At 36.2% G+C, this 20,756-nt stretch overlaps 1 non-coding gene across 1 annotated transcript; it reads right to left on the bottom strand.

Annotated features, from left to right (window-relative positions):
* Nucleotides 1–14,739: 14,739 nt before the first annotated feature.
* On the bottom strand, nt 14,740–14,846 carry LOC141715901 (small nucleolar RNA R71). Its single transcript, XR_012572643.1, has one exon. It is a non-coding gene; the product is annotated as a small nucleolar RNA R71 (small nucleolar RNA).
* Between the last annotated feature and the right edge of the window lie 5,910 nt (nt 14,847–20,756).

Raw genomic sequence — 20,756 nt, 5'->3', positions numbered from 1 at the left:
CTTCTCCTTCCAAGGTACGAGTGGATTCCCACCAATAATTTGTTTCACCCTTCAGAAAATAACTCGCATAGTCTGATTTTAGATTATCACTTACTTGTGTGAGGGTAAAGGCTTTCTCCATTTCCTTTAGCCAAATTCTAGCAGCAACTGGGTCCACCTCGCCCTTAAATTCTGGGGGCTTTACCGACTGAAAAGATTTGAAACTCACAGTTTGATTCACCTCTCTTTGCTGAGGTTGCTGCTGAAGCTGAAGTTGTTGCTGTTGAATTTGTTATTATTGCTACTGTATGAACTGATGTTGTTGTTGCTGTTGTTGCAGAAATTGTTGCTGCTACTGAAATTATTCTTGCTGCTGAGCCATTTGATTAGACTGTCAGCGCAGCAAATCTAGCAACTCACCCATAATTGGGCCCCTTTAGAAGCTCTACTAGAGGAATTGGACGGGATATTCTTCTTGGGCAGCATTATCCTGAAACACAACAAATAGTTTTAGTTTAAAAGAATTGCCCCCGGGTAGCAACATTTTCATGTGCCAAGAGAATGCTGCCGCAATAAAATATTCCCATCCTCATTTAGTTGGGGTCCGACTGTAATGAGTGGCTAGATTTAACAAAATCAGCAAAAAATGCAATAATAAAAGTAACAAAAAGAATAACAGTGCGACACTAACAGCATACACCAATACTTATAACAGCCGCTAACTACTATCACAACCTACTAACTGAACTCACATGATCAGACTCGTTCTTGCGAAAGGGATATCTAGGAATCTCTATCCGCCATTACCAATGGAACCTATACCAGGGAGACACACTAAATGTCAGGGCAATTCCAGGATCCTCAATATATGCCAGGGTTACGCCTTCGAACCCTCGACTAGACTCTTAAACTTGCTCCTCTAATGTGATTTGCTGATTCACACCCTATACTCCAATTCTACACCTTTTTGACTCTATTCTTAACCTAAATCGGGGACTCAAACCTATAGCTCTGATATAAACCTATGACGGCCTCAACCCGGAGTCGGGAGTTGACATCACTAACAATATCAAACTACAACTATAATACAATCAACTCACATTTATTTCAATATAAACAACCCCTTCACAAGATATTTTCCAGGTTCAAGTATAATTTAGGTTACACATTTTAATACAAACCAACTTATTTAAAACAATCGGACACATCCAAATTCCGACAGCAACTCACAGACCACACCTGGTCTGACACCATAAACTGAGAGGAGCTCAACACAGGAGAAACTGGAAACTGGCCCTTCTTATGACAACAGAATCTCCTAGGCATCTGCAATATGAGAATATAAAAAATATTTTGCAAGAGTGAGCGATCAATCGCTCAGCAGTACCACTATATGAATAATAATAAAAAAAAGATTATGATATATGATTATAGGAATAGAATTCATAACTCATTTATAAAAACAAGTAAACAGGTAAAACTGGATATCAATAACTAACATGCTCTATAAGACATCTCATTAATTGTGTTGTGTGAATACCAGAGTTCAATTTTAGCATGCTATTTTCATTTCCAAATCTTCCATTCCATTACAGGAATCATAAAACCATTTGTCCCGTTACGGGGACCCAAAACATTTGTTCCGTTACGGGAACCACAAAATCATCTCGCTCAGATATGTAAGTATTGGATGATCCCTGGTGAGACAGCTGATCAGGCTATCTCCATAGGACGGCTCCATCTGCCATCCCATGAAACTTGTTCCGGAACTCAGAGACTAGCTAGGTCCCTGTCACGCTGGACTAAGTGGTCTAAATAGGGTGCGGAACTACTTCGCCTCTTACGCTATCTTCCTGGCCGTTACGGGCCCTTGCGCATGCTCATCCAATTATCTGATCTACTTTATCTAGTTCTCAAACCATTTACCTATCTCTTTAAACAGTTTTATCACAACACACCTTCCAAAACATTTTCATTTTATTCAAAATTTAGAGATAGGTATTTTCAGAAGTTACTTTTCCCCCAAAATATCAGTTAACAAAACAATATAATCACAGGGGATACATAACTTAAAACGCTCAGTTCCAGTACGTAGTTTAAATCAATAGTGATTCATATTTTACTGAACCATAAAGATATGGTCAAGGGTACTTGCCTCAATAAGCTTTTAAACTAATACTGGCTGGATTTGCACCGACCAGGATGCTCGAGATTTCGATTGGAACCTACAGAACCGAAATACCCTAAATTAGACGTCCGAATATGCTTGACATATCCTTGATAACAATCTACCTGTACGTTAACAAACCCGACTCGTAATATACGTATTAGTATAGTACACGTATCACCTAGGGTTCACTTTCTCGAAAGTCGGTTTGGTTTTTTTTTCAGAAAATACGCATACTCGTCATTTTAAGAAATTATGGTTATTGGTTTTGGCAAAATATTTCACGACATATAAACAGATTTCATATAGAATATATATATATATATATAATCGTTCGACGTCCCGATAATTACTAGGTACGCTCCCGTATTTCTGTAATTTGATTTCCCAGAAATCAGGCAGCATTTCCTTTATTTATCGGACTAACCCGTCGGAGCAATTCAACGACAAATCAACAACAACAATCACCACAATCCAATATCACAAATCCCAACCACCGATTCAAACCAATTATTCATTTTTCGTATCTTTATTTATTCGTAGGACTCAGAAATATTCATCATAGTCCACCGTCGGCTCGTCAAGGCTCATCGCCGACGGTGATAAAATTCACGGGTTCCCTTTTATACCGGGTATCCTACGTCAATTTCACCGATTAATTTATATAATTCTCGCCCAAAATCTTTTTATTTCACGAATTGCAATCAAATGATTTCTGCATAAAAATGAAAATAAAATATAGTTAATTACAATTTCGATTCAACGCAAAAACAAACGCACATCACGCGCCAACACAACAGCTCGCACAACAAGGAACCGCCGGGGACATAGCCGGAAAAAAAATAAAGCACATCAAGAACTGATATACACACACGCCGATAGATACGTATACCTACATGATTATATATACACAGAAATCAACAGGACGGAAAAAGGGAAAGGGGCGGCGATTTCGCCGGGAAAAAAAAAGAGGGACGGCGATGAACTCACTAGCAACAGAGAGCAGGACAGAGGAAAGAGAGAGAAGGAGGGGAAAGGGAGAAAATCGAGAGAGACAGAGAGGAAATCGGCAGAGAAGGAGACAGAGATCGATCGAGAGAGGAGGGTGGAGAGACAAACTAGGAAAGAAAGAAACGGTTAAACCCGATTGAATTATATGCCCCCTTTTTATTTTATTATTTATTGAACCAATGAATAACACGACACTTGCAATTTTAAATATCTAACGAGTAAATTATGAGTAACATAACTCCAAAATTTACCAAAATAACTATAAAATCCCAGGAATAATTAGGAGTTAATAAAATATAATTTCCAGAATTTTTAAATCATTTTTGAAGCACAAATCAGACCCGCATTTTACAATTTAAAGAACAATCGTGCCGCTAAATAAAACCAAAAAATATTCCAAAATAATTTTAAAATTCTCGAAATATTCCAAACTTAATAAAATATAAATTTCTTAATTGTTGAAGAATTCTGTAATTAAATACTGATTTTACAATTAAATGCAATCAGAAAATCATTTAAACATACATAATTAGTATAATATTGATTTCTAAATTTTATAAACTCCTAAAAATAATAATAAAATTATGAAGCAATAAAAATGATTTTAGAGAAAATCTAATTATTTATGAAAATAAATCTTGAATAAAATCACCTTTAAGTACAAAAACAAAACAACACAGCTTCACAACTAATTACGCAAATGATCCTCGAACACCAATAATCACTTATAAATAATAACAAAATAATATCTAGCTGACAAAACCCATAAACATATTTTATTTATTTAATTATTTAATAATTACACATTTAAATAATGCTGAAATGTACGAGTTGTTATAGTATTTTTCGTTTTTGCCGGAATCAACGAACTGTGAATTCGTTTTGGTTGTTGTTAGTGTAATCGTGTTGTTGGATTAAGTTTTGATCGATAAATGGGCGAAATCGATGGGGTAACTGTGTTGTTTTTTTCCAGAAATGGGCTGGGCGGAAGCTACGAAATCAGCCGGAGCTTGGGCGGAATCTAGGCCCTATCCAGAATCTGGCGAGAATCTGACGATGTTCGTCAGTTTTCCGACCATGTTCATATCTTTTCCACCGTTCGATCTTTCTAGACTGAGATCCTATTTTAGAAAGTGTTTTTGGATTTAAATTACTTTATAAATTCAAAAATTCCATTTTTAAAATTCCAAAATTCATTTTAAATTCAAAATAATTTGGTTAATTATTTTTAAATTATTAACTGAATTAATTTAATTCCAGACAATTATTTTATTTTATTATTTTCGAAAATCAAAAATTGATTTAATTATTTATAACTTGTTTTGATTAATTATTTCTAATTTAATTAATTGAGTAATTCATTTAATTTTAATTATAAATGGTTAAATGAAATGTAATTATTTGTAATTAAGAGAAATAATAATTTAAAATCATTTTGATCTTTCAAAACTATTATAAAGCTATTTAAAATTCAATTAATATTATTATTAATTGAATTATTCTTATTTAATGCATAATAAATAGACCGTTCGTCCGTTTAATGAAACGAACGCGTCTAGAATCAGAAAAATATTTTGCTTCTATTAAAAATACTTCCAAGATATAAAATCTTTCATTTCGAAAGGTCACTTGATTTTGTAAACGTTTCTGAGTCGCGTAACTATTAAAGAGTTGTATTTCGACTCGATTTTAGTTCTAAACGTACCGAGTCGAACGTTATAATGAATTGAGTTATATGTTATATGGATTATGTAATACGTGGAATGAGTGTTTACATGTTATATGAATTATATGCTGATAATAGTGTCAGAAAACTGGTTTAATCGTATCTTCTGATCCGTAATTCGGATTCAGACGAAACGAGAAGTGATTAAAAGCTTATAATGTCTATTTTGATATTTTGTAATAAAATGATTGAGTCAAAAATGTAAGTAAATGTCATTAGATATGATAGTATGATTATATATGATGTGACTATGTGTTAATTGACGATTATGTGAAGTATATGTGTATTTATGGCATTAAGAACGTGACAAGTGAGGTGAGTAATATAATGTAGTGTTCAGATTGATATTGGAGTTCAGTTTAATTTATTGGTTGTTGATTGAAATAGATTAATAGGGAGAAAGTATAATTAAAAGATGAGATAATGTCAGATTTTTGATATAATTTATATTCGTAATGATGTATAGGATATTGTGTTTGAATTAGTTTGACTGTAAAATAAAGTCAAAGCATGATTATGTGTTAACTGATAATTGGTAAGTCAGAAAGGTTATATAGGTTGACTCGTGATTATGTGTTAAATGTTTGTCGGTATACGTGATATGTATATACGATGGGGGTATAGATAGGGGGTTTGATAGTTATGAATTAAAGTCGGTAGACTGTTTAGTGATTATAGTATTGTGTTATTCTTGTAAAGGATCTGGACGAGATGTGCAATATCGAAGATGTACATAAGGTCAAATGGTGTCTCAAAGTGAATAAGGAATAAGTCGAGAGAGAAATGATGTGATGTAGATAGAGTATAGTCAAAGGTTATATGTGAGTTGCGATATGCTTAGATTGTGGAATTGGAAAGATGAGATTGAGCTGTGAGTTTGGAATCGAATTTAAGGCAAGTTCCTAAATTCTTTCTTATATATGTTACAAAGATTTGATACTTCTCTCATAATTATGGTATTATGTTTATGCTGTGAACCACACTTGGTAAACCTTTACTTCTGACAATGAAACCCGTGATTTCTTTTTACCTTCAAGTTTTGAATAGCCAAACACTTATCATATGCTATGATACCAATTTAATGTCACCAGATACCTTTCATTTATTGAGTACACACCCTTGTGTACCTGATTTATTTTCATAAATACCAAACCTTTGTTATTACAAGATCGAAACTCTAATCTCATATGATTTGATTATCAAATACAAATGTTGTTTTGAGTTGAATGCTTTATAACTATTGATTATGATTCAGTTTATGGAAATGAAAGTTTTTATTGAACTGAATTATTAGAATTAGATTTTTTTTTATAAAATATATGGATCGGATTCGTGGTCAGGCCAGATTCGTGGTTAAATGTAGGCCAATGTGTGCCTTGGATCCAGTATAGAGAATATGGTTGTATGCCATGTTCGGGGTTAGCGCATGACTGATCAGCATCTTAGCTTTGGTTTTTAGGCAAAATGAGATAAGTCTAATTCAATAATTCCTTTAAGTGATTGAATTTCCAGTTTTCAGTTGATGCAAATACTACCCTGAGTTTGTGAACTCTTATTAAACTATTTCGAATGGTTGTTGCTATATTGGTACTTGTTGAGCATTGTTGCTCACCCTTGCTTTTATTATAACCATTTTAGAAAGGCTTAAAGTCGAGTTGCTCGGGTTCAATAGCATTTAAGGCTAAGGCTGTGCGAAGAATATGAGTGGTTAAGTTATCCAGAGGTCAAAGAAGGTATCTCGGGAAATTGATGAAGGTTCGAGTTAGAGTTATTTATTGAGTTTCAGTGGTAAATCAGGTTGGTAAATAAACTAGTAATGATTCTTCTTATCAAAGATGACTTAAAGTTGTAAAAGATAGTGTTTATTAATAATAGTGGTTGATTCTAATTTTAATGTTGTAACCTGTATGCGATACTATTTTTAGGGGGTTAAACTGTGTTCTTTTAAATTATTTTCAAATGTTCAGGTCTTTAAATTATTTGGTTTTTATTATCTTTCAAAAATACAGGTTTTTAAAAGTGTTTAAAAAGTATTTTTTTATCACGTCAAATCCAGACCCCCGGATTTGAGGGACGTCACATATGAAATGCACGCAGTGGGGTAGATGTGTGTTTCTTGATTTTTTTTTTGGATTTTATAAATTTTTTTCAAGAAAATCAAGTTTTAGGTTCTTAAGGTTTGGAACTCAACAGGCTATATAAAATTTGTACTGATAATTAATTGACTGTAAAAAACACTGAAGAATAATTATCAATACTTACTTGATCTTTACTAAAAATTAAACTAGTTGTGCTACAAATCTGTGTTCTTGAATACTTTAGAACACAACTACTTTTTGAGAGAATACAAGAATTTCTAGATCTATTTTGTTACTCTTAAACTAAGGACCCATGACATGTTTTCTAGATCAACATGCACAATTTACACAGATTGCACTAAAATAGACCAACACATTTTCTAAAGTCCTTTTGTCTATTTCTATTTTAAGTGCAGCAACTCTGCATACAATCTTCTAGGTCTGAGAAACTTCTTTGTTCAGTTCATCTTATCCCTTGATCTTGCACTCCTCAAGATACATTTATAGACTTTTCATTTTGATGATAAAATGGTTTGTTGACTGATAATCTTAAATCTTCAGGGTTGATGTTTTCTGTATTTCTTGAAGCTATTATCGAGATCTTCAAATTATATAAAGACGTCCATATCGAGATATATAATGGCTTATCGATATCTCCACTTCTCTACATGTGTAAATAGCTTGTCGATATCTCCACTTTTCTACATATATTTTGACTTATCGATATCTCCATTTTTCTACATGTATTTTGACTTGTCGATATCTCCACTTCTCTACATATATTTTTGACTTGTCGATATCTCCACTTCTCTACATATGTTTTTAACTTGTTGATATCTCCACTTCCCTACATGGTAAATGGACTTATCGATACTCAACTTCTCTATAGGCCAAATTGACTTCTTTATAGGTAAAGTGACTTCTATACAAGTGAGGTGACTTCTCTAAAGGCCAAAGTAACTTTTTGATAGACTTCTTGACATTCCTTGATATGTGACTTCTTGATATTTGATTTAGAACATTTTTCAACCTATAGTTTTATTCTTTACCAAGCAGTTTATCTTCATTCTGAGGCATGATCAGGTTTGATCTTCTTCCAGAGATTTATTCCTAACTTGTTGGTTGTCTAGTAAAAAATACTCAAGTCTAGTCTAAACATTTTTACAGACTCAATAAATATCATTATAGATTACGTAAGATGACAAGTCAACTAAATCTTAGGATTGTCAAAGTGACTTAGTCCTGTTATGTTAAAGGCATGTCTTTCCCAACAATCTCCCCCAATTTGTGAAAAGACTACTTGTCACAAATTCATGCCTGAGAACAAGACTACTCCCAAGCTAAAATTTGAAAAATAAACAAAAATATAAAGGTACAGATTTTTATATGTAGATGTCATTAATGAGATTTGAGTTAACGGAATTAGCTCAAATCTTCATAATCAGGCTGAGATTTAATCAAGTTCTTGAGTCTACAAGATATTCTAGTTCTTCAATGATCTCAATACCTTTTGAGTGCTTCCACAAGTTATCACCATTCATTTATTGAGTAACTGTCAAGATACTTAACTCTGAACCTTGAGAATCTATGAGTCTTGATATTGAGAAATACACCACCTTTAAAAACTCTGCTCAATTCTCTAGCTTTCAGCTTATTTGATCTTTTATCAAATATCTTCAAATCCTTAGCCTTTATAATAGCATTCTCATCTCCTTCAGCCTTCTCAATTGCTCTTTTTTCCTCTCTATCTCTTAAACTTGTATCCAATTCTATCTTTCTCAATGTTGAGTGTGAGTCATTCTCGTTCATCAAACTAATCACCCTTTCAAGTTCCACTATAGAATAATTTTCAATTATTTATTTTTTGAGTAGGTTGAATGAACCATCTTTGAAGTAATCTTGATTAAAATAATTCCATAGTGCTCTCATTTCAACCTTGCTCTTCTTCAGTTTTCTTTCAATGAACTTGAAGTGTGTTTTGACTGGTGGCTTGAATATTGGAGGTTTGGCTATTTTCTTCAAGAAAGATTAATTGGCTAGGACATGTATTTTTAGTAGAGAGTTGTCTGTGAGTTTGTATAGATGTTTAGGCTTGGAGTTTTGAAAGCCTTAAGTTTTTTGTTGGCTAGGAATTTGGTTTGATTGTTGTGGAGTTATAGATTTTTGTCTTGTAGGTGCTTTCTTGTTGTCATTCCCATATTTTCCACTCTTCTTCTTGTTGTCTTCATCTTTCCCTTTCGTCTAATCTATTTTACTCCCACCGCTTTTTCTAGCTTGACTTAAATTTGAGCCAAAAGATTTGTGTTCATCTTTCTTTTTCTTATCATCTACTTTGTAATCTTCTTTTTCATTTATAATAGTCTTTGGCAGCATTGCACCAGCATTTCTCAAATATCATACAAAATGGTGATCATCTCAAGGTCTTCAACATTCTTGATCTTCTTTATTTTCAGCTCAGGCTCAATCACCATCATTATCTTTTTACTTTTTATTACACAGTGCTTTGGGAACAGAAAGTGTCTGCACTTATTGGTAGATGAGCAGGTGTAGGCCACCCCTTTGTTAGGTTTAAGATATGCCTCAAGAAATCTCTTTCTTGGCCTGCTTTGAGTTTCATTAGAAATTGAGTGTCCTTCTGGTCATCATTTTAACTTTGTTAATGAAGACATCTAATTTTGGGGCTCTCCTAGATTTAATAAATTCCAGTGAGACCTGCATGCATATGTCAACTCGAAAGTCATTAATGTTTGCCACTACTATACCAGGATACAAGTCTTTGGCCAAGAAATTGACAGCTTCCACTTATTGCTCTTTTTGTCAACCCTACATCCAGCAAAATCTGCATCTGTGTATCCAACAGCTTCAAAACCAATACCCTTAGGATACCATAATCCCAAGTTAGGAGTACCCTTCAAATACCTAAAAATCCTCTTGACAACCATTAAGTGTGATTCTTTAGGATTTGCTTGAAATCTTGCACATAAATAAGTAGTAAACATGATGTATGGTCTACTTGCAGTCAAATAAAGTAGAGATCTAATCATTCCCCTATAACTTGAAATTTCTACACTAGTTTCTTTTTAATCTTCATCCAACTTGGTAGTTGTAGACATAGGAGTATATGCAGGTGAACAATCTACCATCCCAAATTTCTTCAGAAGATCTTTGACATACTTAGTTTGACTGATGGAAATTCCATCACTTCTTTGACTAACCGAAGGCCAAGGAAGTAACTTAATTCTTCCATCATGCTCATCTCATATTTACTTTACATTAGTTTTGAGAATCTTTGACAAAGCTTCTCATTAGTAGAACCAAAGATGATTTGAACTAGGATAATGTCGTCACCACATTGCTTGTAAAATAGAGTTTATCAATTATGCCTCTAGTGAATCCATTCTTAATCAAGAATCCTGACAAGGTGTCATACCATTCTCTTGGTGCTTGCTTCAGACCATAAAGAGCCTTTAGAAGTCTATAAAGAAAATCTGGAAATTTCGGATCTTCAAAGCCAGAGGCTGCTGCACATAGACTTCTTCTTCCAATTCACCATTATGGAATGCACTCTTCACATCCATTTTATATACTTTAAATTTTGAGTCTGTAGAAAATGCAAGAAAGATTCTTATTGCTTCAAGTCCTGCAACTTGAGCAAAAGTTTCATCATAATCAATTCCTTCTTCTTGTGAGTAGCCTTTGGCAACAAGTCTTGCTTTGTTTCTGATAACAACACCATTTCCATCTATTTTGTTAATGTACACCCACTTTTTTCCAATAATGCTTCTATTTCTTGGTACATGAACCAACTCCCAAACTTTATTTCTTTCAAATTGATTTAGCTTTTCTTGCACAACAGTTATCCAATCAGGATCAAGTAGAGCTTCTATAGTTTTCTTAGGCTCAAATAGGGATAGGAAGTAGGCATGTAGATATTCATTTGTAGTGAAAATTCTAGTTCTCACCAGCATTGAGATCACCAATAATAGTGTCTCTAGAGTGACACTTGTCCCATTTTCTAGTGCATTGATTGTGATGACTCGACGTGTCCTCATTTTCTTCATTATTGGCATGACTTGTAGAACTATCATCTCTTTCTCCCCTGAGTTTGTGCTATCAAATTCAGGTGAGTTTCTGTCTTGAGATGAATCTTCATGTACAAAAATAATTTGATCAATAGCTTCTTCTTTTCTACTGTCTGCATTTTTTCCATCATCATCTTTAGAATCACTATAAAGTTTGAGATTTTCAAAATTCAAAGCTTTAGCTTCACTTTCATCAAGACATTCCAAAGAAGGACACTTGTCATCATCAAAAATCACATTAGTGCTCTTCATATCTTTCTGTGCTCTAGTACATAAACCCTTTAAGCAGTCCTCTCCAATGAATAACCAAGAAAGATTGATTTAAATACTTTAGAGTCAAATTTGCCAATATATTCAGGGTTATTCTTTAACACAAAGTATTTGCTTCCAAACACATGAAGATGTTTAACTTTAGGCTTCTTCTTAGACATGATTGAGTAAGGTGACTTGCCAATGCTTTTATTCATCAAATATCTGCTCTGGGTATAACATGTTGTGTTAACAGCTTCCTCCCAAAAGCTTGTTGGTTGCTTGGCATCCTGCAACATTGTTCTTGCAGCTTCAACTAGAATTTTGTTCTTTCTTTAAACCACACCATTTTTTTGAGGTGTTCTTGGAGCTGAGAACTCTTGAGTGATGTCCTTCTCTTTACAGAAATCACTTAATATAGAATTTCTGAACTCGGTACCATTGTCACTTCTCAATCTTTTCATAGAATTATCATATTTAGCATGTTTATCGATATTCTTTATGTGCTCAATTATAATGCATGAAGTTTCATCTTTAGAATGCATAAATTCCACCCAAGTGTATCTTGAGTAGTTATCCACCATTACCAGTGCATATCTCTTCTTAGAAATTGACATGACATTCAAAGGACCAAACAAATCCATATGGATAAGTTGTAGAAGAGGATTCATAGAAATCACAGTTTTTCTTTTGTGACTTGATTTCTTTATATTTGCTTTCTGAAAAGCTTCACAGACTTCATCTTGGACAAACTCCAAGGTTGGCATGTCTCTCACTAATTCTCTTTTTACAAGAGGGTTGATTTCTTTGAAGTTTAGGTGAGAGAGCTTTTTGTGCTGAAGTCTGCATTGTTCACTTAATGCCTTAGTGTATAAGCAGCGCACTTTGTCCTTTCTTACTGAGGTCATATTTACAACAAATAGGCTTCCTTTTCTTACTCCTTTAAGAGAAATTGCACCAGTCTTTTTTTTATAATTAAGCAATTGTCAAATGAAACTCTAAAACCTTTATATGTAAATTGACTAACACTTAGAAGATTAACTTCAAGTCCTCTAACCGGTGCTACATCTTGAATGACAACATTACCACAAATCGAACTTCCATATCCCATTGTGAATCCCTTTTTGTGGTCTCCAAATGCTACAAAAGGGCTAGCCATCTTCCCAAATTGTGATAGCAGGGCTTTATCATCTGTCATGTGCCTGGAACATCCGTTATCAATGATCCTCATGACCTTATTCTTCTTGCCCTGCATGTAATGAGTTTTAAGTATAGAGAACTCAAAGATATCGACAAGTTAAAATGAAGATATGAAGATTGGAGATATCTGTTGAGTGGCATTTATGACACTTTATTACACTTTGTAGAGCTTTGAATTGGTGTAATTGTACTCAAATTGTTGGTATTTTAATGTGTTTTCTAGTGTTTTTGTATTTTCAGGCATTATCTAGGTAATCAGGTGAATTAGTATTTTGGTGCTAATGTAGTGTTAAGGTGGTGTTAGAATAAAATCTTTTGGAAAGATGACACAATTCAGCAAGAAAATGAAGAAATTAGAAGTTGAGCCAGGGAGTCAGCGCGCCCGAGTTGTGATAGCGCGCGCCCGGGCCCAAAGTCCAGAAACTCAGCGCGCCTGCACTGGTCAAGCGCGCGGCCGCGCCAGGTCGAATTTAAGGAATCCTGATTCTAATGGGCTTTTGATCCAGAAGACTTCTACTCTGCATGGGGCTGCTATATATACATAATTAAGTTCATTTTTCAGGAGAGACACATCAGAGAGCATGGAGAAGGAGTAAAGAAGACCGTTTTAGCACAATTCAACCAAGGCGAAGAAGACCTAGTTTTAACTTGTGATTCTTTATTTAAGTTATAACGTTGGATGCTAGTTTTCTTATTTTTGAACCTATACTCTTGTGTTATACTTTGTTTATTATCCGTTTATAAAGACTACGTTTATTATACCATGCTTTCATCGGAACCCACGTTGATGATGAGTCCGATTATGGGCTAGTCGTTATCGTGGGGTTCTAGCAGATTTATTTATGGATTTCTTTAGTTGATTTGTTTCGATGCCTTAGTGTGTGGTGATTGTATAATAAACTAGTATTGGTTGTGCATATTCGTCTTATAAGCATCGCGAACTTATAAGATAGCTTGTTAATTCTTAATGAAGTGAAAGTAAATTTAAGGGTTTAGAACTTGCCATGCTAGCATAGGTTCATGTGTATTTGTTATGCATGATTCGTAGATAATTTTAACCATCTTACTTGCCCTATGTAATCACGATAGATAACTTGTGCATTAAATCGTTATGTTTTCAAATTCTATAAACATATAGGGTCTCAATATAATTGGTGTCTATTCAGCTTCTATCTATTTTGTGGATGTCTGATAGAATGGTATTCGTATAACAAAAGTTGGCATTTATCAGTTTCGTGTTATCTGATTAGTGTCATCACCATTACATACTAAGGTTAAGAACAAAAAGGCTATTGAATGAAGTATTTAATGAAGTTAGGATCCTATGTTTGTCATATATATTAATTCAACCATTCTTATTTTCTTAGTTATAATTGTTAGTTTAAATCTTAGTTATAAAACAATCTCAATTTATTGTTCGTCTTAACATTGAATAATAGCCATATCATTGTTGCATAAGTGCATAAATTACAAAGTTAACCTAAACCAGTCTATGTGGGAATGAATCTGATTTATATCGTATACTACTTGCGAATGCATATACTTGCGTGAAATATTAGCGTGTGTTTAGAGACTAACAAGTTCTTGGCGCCGTTGCCGGGGACTCGGTGTTAATTTTTAGTTTATGTGTTTGTCATCAGTGGTCGTTAAAGTTCATTGACTCGGACATTGTTACCTATATGTTTCCTTGTCTTATTTCAGGTACTCTAGTGAGCGTGTATGCATACGCATTCGCGGTCTCATAAGAGAAATCTGGATAAAGCCGAGGAAGAAGTTGTAGTGGTTCGAAGAGAAGTTGTTGAGGACGAAGAGAAGGTAGAAGAAGAAGAGAAAATCGAGGAACCAGCTTGCGTAGTGATGGGTGATCAAGCAGAAATTTCTAAGGCTTTGATAGACTATTGTCAGCCTAAGATCAATGATATTAAGTCAAGCATCGTCAGACCAACCATTTCGGCTAATGCTTTTGAGATCAAGTCAAGCACGATTCAGATGATACAGAACTCAGTTCAATTTGGGGGTTCTCCTACTGAGGATCCCAACATGCACATTAGGGATTTCATCGAGTTCTACGACACTTTCAAGTTTAATGGTTTAACTGAAGATACTATCAAGCTGCGACTCTTCCCATTCTCTTTGAGGGATAAAGCAAAGTGTTGGTTACATTCTTTACCACCAGGGTCTATCACCACATGGGAGGATCTTGCTCAAACGTTTCTCACTAAATTCTTCCCCATGGCAAAGATTGCTGCAATTAGGAATGCTCTTACTCAGTTTGCTCAGCAAGCTGGTAAATCTCTGTGTGAGGCTTGAGATCGATATAAGGAGATGCTAAGGAAGTTCCCACACTATGGCATGCCTGATTGGATGATTATAAACTATTTCTATAATGGATTGGGTGCTACTTCTAGACCCATGCTCGATACTGCATCAGGAGGAGCCTTGTGGGCCAAGAGCTACAATGAAGCTTATGAATTGATTGAACTGATGGCTGCTAATGAATACCAGAATCCTTCTCAGAGACTGACTTAGGGAAAAGTAGCAGGAATTCTAGAGTTGGATACAGCAACTGCTATAGCTTCCCAACTTAAGGCTTTGACGATGAAGGTGGACACTTTGGCCAATTATGGATTTAATCAAATCACTAGTATTTGTGAGCTTTGTGCTGGTGCCCATGAGACTGATCAATGTGCTATTTCTAGTGAATCAGCTCAGTTCGTGAGCAACTTTCAGCGATCACAGCAACCTGTGCCAGCCACTTATCATCCCAACAACTGCAATCATCCTAATTTCAGCTGGAGCAATGCTCATAATGCGGTTCAACAGCCTTATCAATAGTATCCATCCAAGCAGTATAACCCCCCTGGGTTTTAGAAACCGCAACTTCAGCTGCAGCAAGGTAATGAAAAATCTGAATAAGAGGAGTTGAAGCTTATGTACAAGAGTCAAGTTGTTTCTATCAAGACCTTGGAAAATCAAATTGGACAAATTCCCAATGCCTTGCTAAATCCTCAACCTTGTACATTACCTAGTGACACTGAAGTGCTAGGAAAGAGGGAAGCTAAGGAGCAGGTAAAGGCAATCACTTTGAGGTCTGGAAGGGTTGCGAATCCTGAACAAACTCAAGTTTCGAATGAAGAAGTTGGGGTTAAAGAAGAAGTAGAGCAGCATGAAGCAGAAGTGGAACCAAGGAAGACTACTATTAAGCACACTCCTCATGAGGGTAATACAGGGGAGAAACAGATCTATTCTCCACCGCCTTTTCCTAAGCGGCTGTAGAAGAAAAAGCTGGATAAACAATTTTAGAAGTTTCTGGAGGTGTTCAAGAAACTTTATATCAACATACCTTTCACTGAGGCTCTTGAGCAGATGCCTAGTTACACAAAGTTTATGAAAGGTATACTTTTTCGGAAAGTGAAGATAGATGATATAGAGACTCTCGCTCTCACGGAGAAATACAATATTGTGCTGCAACAGAATTTGCCTCCGAAGCTTAAAGATCCAGGAAGCTTCATTATTCCATGCACTATTAGAAAATTGTCTTTTGACAGATTCTTATATGACTTGGGAGCTAGCATCAATCTGATGCCTTTGTCAATCTTCAAGAAGTTGAATTTGCCTGATCCAAAACCGACTTATATGACTTTATAGTTGGCCGACCGTTCTAATATATATCCGCGAGGTATTGTGGAGGATGTCTTGGTCAAGGTTGATAAACTCATCTTCCCTGCTGATTTTATAATTCTTGATTTCAAGGAGGATAAGAAGATTCCCATAATTTTAGGAAGAACTTTCTTGGTGACTGGCCGAACCTTGATAAATGTGTAGAAGGGTGAGCTTATAATGCGAGTGATGGATCAGGATGTAACTTTTAATGTGTTCAATGCTATGAAATTTTCTCCAGAAAATTAGGAGTGCTTAAAAGTGGAGTTGGTCGATTATGTGGTTACTGCAGAACTTAATCAATTGCTGAGGTTTGATGCATTAGAGAAAGCCTTGTTTGGGAATTCAGACAGTGAAGATGATGAAGGTGAAGAACAATTGCAATATCTGAATGCTTCTACCTGAAAGAGGAAGATTGATATGCCTTTTGAATTTCTTGGAATGGAGGAATTAAATAAAACTCCTAAATGCCTCAAGCTATCTATTGAGGAAGCTCCTACTCTTGAGCTTATGCCTTTATCTAAACATTTGAGGTATTCGTTTTTAGGTGATGCATCTACTTTACCTTTTATTATTGCATCTGACCTTTCAGATAGCGATGATGAGAAGCTTTTGAGGATTCTAAGAGAGTTCAAATCGGTAATTGGATGGACCATAGCAGATATTAAGGGAATCAACCCTTCTTATTGTATGCATAAGATTCTACTAGAGGAAGGTAGCAAGCCTACGGTTGAGCAGCAAAGAAGACTTAATCCAATCATGAAGGCAGTGGTGAAGAAGGAAATTCTTAAGTGGCTGGATTCAGGGATTATTTATCCCATTTCTGACAGTTCTCGGGTGAGTCCAGTTTAGTGTGTACCGAAGAAAGGAGGTATCACGGTTGTTACTAATGAGAAGAATTAGCTCATCCCTACTCGAACAGTCACGGGATGGAGAGTTTGTATAGACTACAGGAAGCTGAACAAAGCCACGAGGAAGGATCACTTCCATCTACCTTTCATTGACCAGATGCTTGACCGATTGGCTGGTCATGAGTACTACTGTCTTCTGGATGGCTATTCGGGTTACAATCAGATTTGTATCACTCCAGAAGATCAGGAGAAGACTACCTTCACTTATCCATTTGGTACTTTCGCCTTCAGACGAGTTTCTTTTGGTCTATGTGGTGCACCAGCCATATTTCAGAGATGGATGATGGCCATCTTTTCTGATATGATTGGCCAGAATGTGGAAGTGTTCATGGATGACTTCTCTGTATTTGGCAATTCTTTTGATGAATGCTTGCTAGAATCTTGGACATGTTCTTAAAAGGTATGTTGAGACCAACTTGGTTCTCAATTGGGAGAAATGTCACTTTATGGTGCGATTGGGCATTATACTTGGGCAAAAGGTTTCTAGTAAGGGTCTTGAGGTGGATAAAGCCAAGGTGGGGGTCATTGAAAATCTTCCTCCACCTATTTCTGTTAAGGGAATTCGTAGTTTTCTTTGTCATGCAGGTTTTTATAGGTGTTTCATCAAGGACTTCTCTAAGATTTTGAAGCTATTGTGCAGTTTGCTAGAGAAAGATATCCCTTTCAAGTTTGATAACGAGTGCCTTGCAGCTTTAGAGACATTGAAAAAGAGTTTAATCACGACACCTATTATAACTGCACTTGATTGGAATGAACCTTTTGAGATGATGTGTGATGCACGTGACTATGCAGATGGAGCAGTTCTTGGGCAGAGAAAAAACAACATATTTCATGTGGTCTACTATGCTAGTAAGACCTTAAATGGTGCTCAACTGAATTATACTACTACGGAGAAAGAACTCTTGGCTATTTTCTATGGTTTTGAGAAATTTTCATCTTATCTACTTGGGACTAAAGTGACAGTTTTCACTGATCACGCTGCAATTCGATAATTTGTCTCAAAGAAGGACTCGAAGCCGAGATTGATTAGATGGGTTCTTTTGCTTCAAGAATTTGAATTAGAGATCAGGGACAGAAAGGGGACTGAAAATTAAGTCACTGACCATCTATCTCGATTAGAAAACCCTAATGTTACTTCACTGGACAAGACATTGATAAATGAGTCTTTTCCCGATGAGCAGTTGTATAGAGTGCAAGAGGAAGAACCGTGGTTCACAGACATTGTGAACTACCTTGTGAGTAATGTCATGCTCCCGACTTATCGTACGCTCAAAGGAAGAAGTTTTTGCATGAAGTAAAGTGGTATATGTGGGATGAACCGTTTCTTTTTCATCAAGGAGCTGACCAAATCATCAGGATATATATTCCGTACAGCGAAACGGGGGGGGGGATCTTTTGAGATTGCCACACAATGGCTTATGGAGGACACTATGGTGGAGAAAAGACAGTAGTTCGTATTCTTCAAGCAGGTTTCTTTTGGCCGACTTTGTTTAAAGATGCTCATCAGTTTGTTTTGAAATGTGATCGATGTCAACGTGTGGGTAATATTTCTAAGAGGGATGAGATGCCTCTTAATGTGCTTCTTGAGGTTGAAGTCTTCGATGTTTGGGGAATTGACTTCATGGGGCCATTTGTCTCATCTTGTAACAATCAGTACATCTTGTTGGCGGTTGATTATGTGTCAAAATGGGTTGATATTAAGACGTTGCCAATGAACGATACGAAGGTGGTGCTTTATTTTCTTCACAATCAGATATTCACAAGGTTTGGAACTCCAAGAGTCATAATCAGTGATGAGGGGTCGCATTTTTGCAACCGCAAGTTCACTGCTATGATGCAAAGGTATAATGTGAATCATCGTATTGCTACGGCTTATCATCCTCAGACAAATGGTCAAGCTGAGGTGTCTAACAGAGAGATCAAGTGCATCTTAGAAAAAGTTGTGTGTCCATCAAGGAAAGATTGGTCTTTGAAGCTTGATGAAGCTATGTGGGCTTATAGAACAGCATATAAGACTCCATTGGGAATGTCGTCATTTCAGTTGATTTATGGTAAGAGGTGTCATTTACCGGTGGAGCTCGAGCATAAGGCGTATTGGGCTTTGAAGAAATTGAATCTAGACTTGGATGTAGCTGGAAAGAAGAGGATGCTTCAATTGAATGAACTTGACGAGTTTCGACTTCAAGCTTATGAGAATAACAAAATGTATAAGAAGAAATTCAAGAGGTGGCACGATCGGGGTCTAGTACTCATATCATTTGTGCCAGGACAACAAGTTCTTTTTTTTAACTTTCGTCTCCGTCTTTTTCCTGGAAATTTGAAGTCAAGGTGGTCAGGGCCCTTCATAATCAAAACTGTATTTCCACATGAAGCAGTGAAAATATTTGAGAATGATCTGGGCTAAGCATTCAAGGTAAATGGTCAGAGGTTGAAGCATTACTATGGTGACACGGCAAACCGCGAGGTGGTTAGTGCCGTTTTGTTATCCATTTGATCTCAAGTTTCTACGTCAAGCTAACGACGTAAAATAAGCTCTTCTTAGGAGGCAACACAAGTTTGTTATACATTAGTAGGTATAGGAATCAAGAAGAAAGAAGAAAAACACAAAAAAAGAAAAAAAAAGAAAAAACATCAGGGCCAACTTCAGTAGCCAAGCGCGCCCGCGCTGATCTAGCGCGCGGCCGCACCGATTTGGCAGAAGGTGAGCGTGCCCGCACTTGTCTAGCGCGCGGCCGCGCCGGGGGCCCGACTCAGAAAGATAAAAACAACAGTTTTGAAGAGGAAAAAATCGGATTTCTGCTACAAAATCAATTTCAAACCGAATTTTACTCTTCCACATCCCAAATTTCCCTCTCCAAATTAAACCCATTATTTCCACGATTCCCATAATCAATTCCCACTTTTATTCCATATCTAATTTTTTTCTCACCACCTATATATACACACACTTATACACAAACTTCTCTACCACATCACAAAATCTCTCAAACACTTAGCTTTTATTCACTCTTATCCAATCTCAATGACACCTAAGAGATAAAGAACTCAAGTAAGGAGCAGCACCACCGATTCTTCATCTACGGGTGGTGTGAGGCAAAGGTTTTCTACTCCTGAGGCTAAATAGGAGTACACGAGGCTTCTCTCGAAGCCTATTACGAAGGAACGAGGTTTTCTACCATCAAGGAAGGATGGTAAGTTGTTGGAGATGATTCTAGAAATAGGCTGGGTTCCTTTTTACGAGGCTCCCGCTGTTGTGCCCATGAGTGTTGTACGAAAGTTTTATGCTAATGCGAAGGCAGAGAAGAATGGATTCATGGTGGTTAGGGGATGACTGTGGAGTACCGTGCGGATGCGATAAGGAGGGTGATTGAGCAGCCCGCGAGGAAGCCCGGTCAGGACACTTGGAACAATAAGACTCTGGAGGACTTTAACTTGGATCTGATTGTTGCTACTATTTGTGTGCCCGAGACTCACTGGAAGTTCAAGAGGGGCACAACTGATTACTCCATATTCCCTGCATCGTGCATGAACAGGTTTGAATGGGTTTGGAACTCATTTATTTGTGATAATATCATACTATCATCACATGTGCATGAGATTACTGTGGAGCGTGCTCGTCTGCTTTGGGGTATTCTTCAGGGTGACTATATTGATTTGGGGATGGTTATATATCAGGGGATTTTGAGGTTCTTG

This window comes from Apium graveolens, chromosome 3 (genome assembly GCF_009905375.1).
Source record: "Apium graveolens cultivar Ventura chromosome 3, ASM990537v1, whole genome shotgun sequence".
NCBI classification, from domain to species: domain Eukaryota; kingdom Viridiplantae; phylum Streptophyta; class Magnoliopsida; order Apiales; family Apiaceae; genus Apium; species Apium graveolens.
Note: the sequence above shows the minus strand (reverse complement) of the source record. Positions and strands in the feature narration are given on the sequence as shown.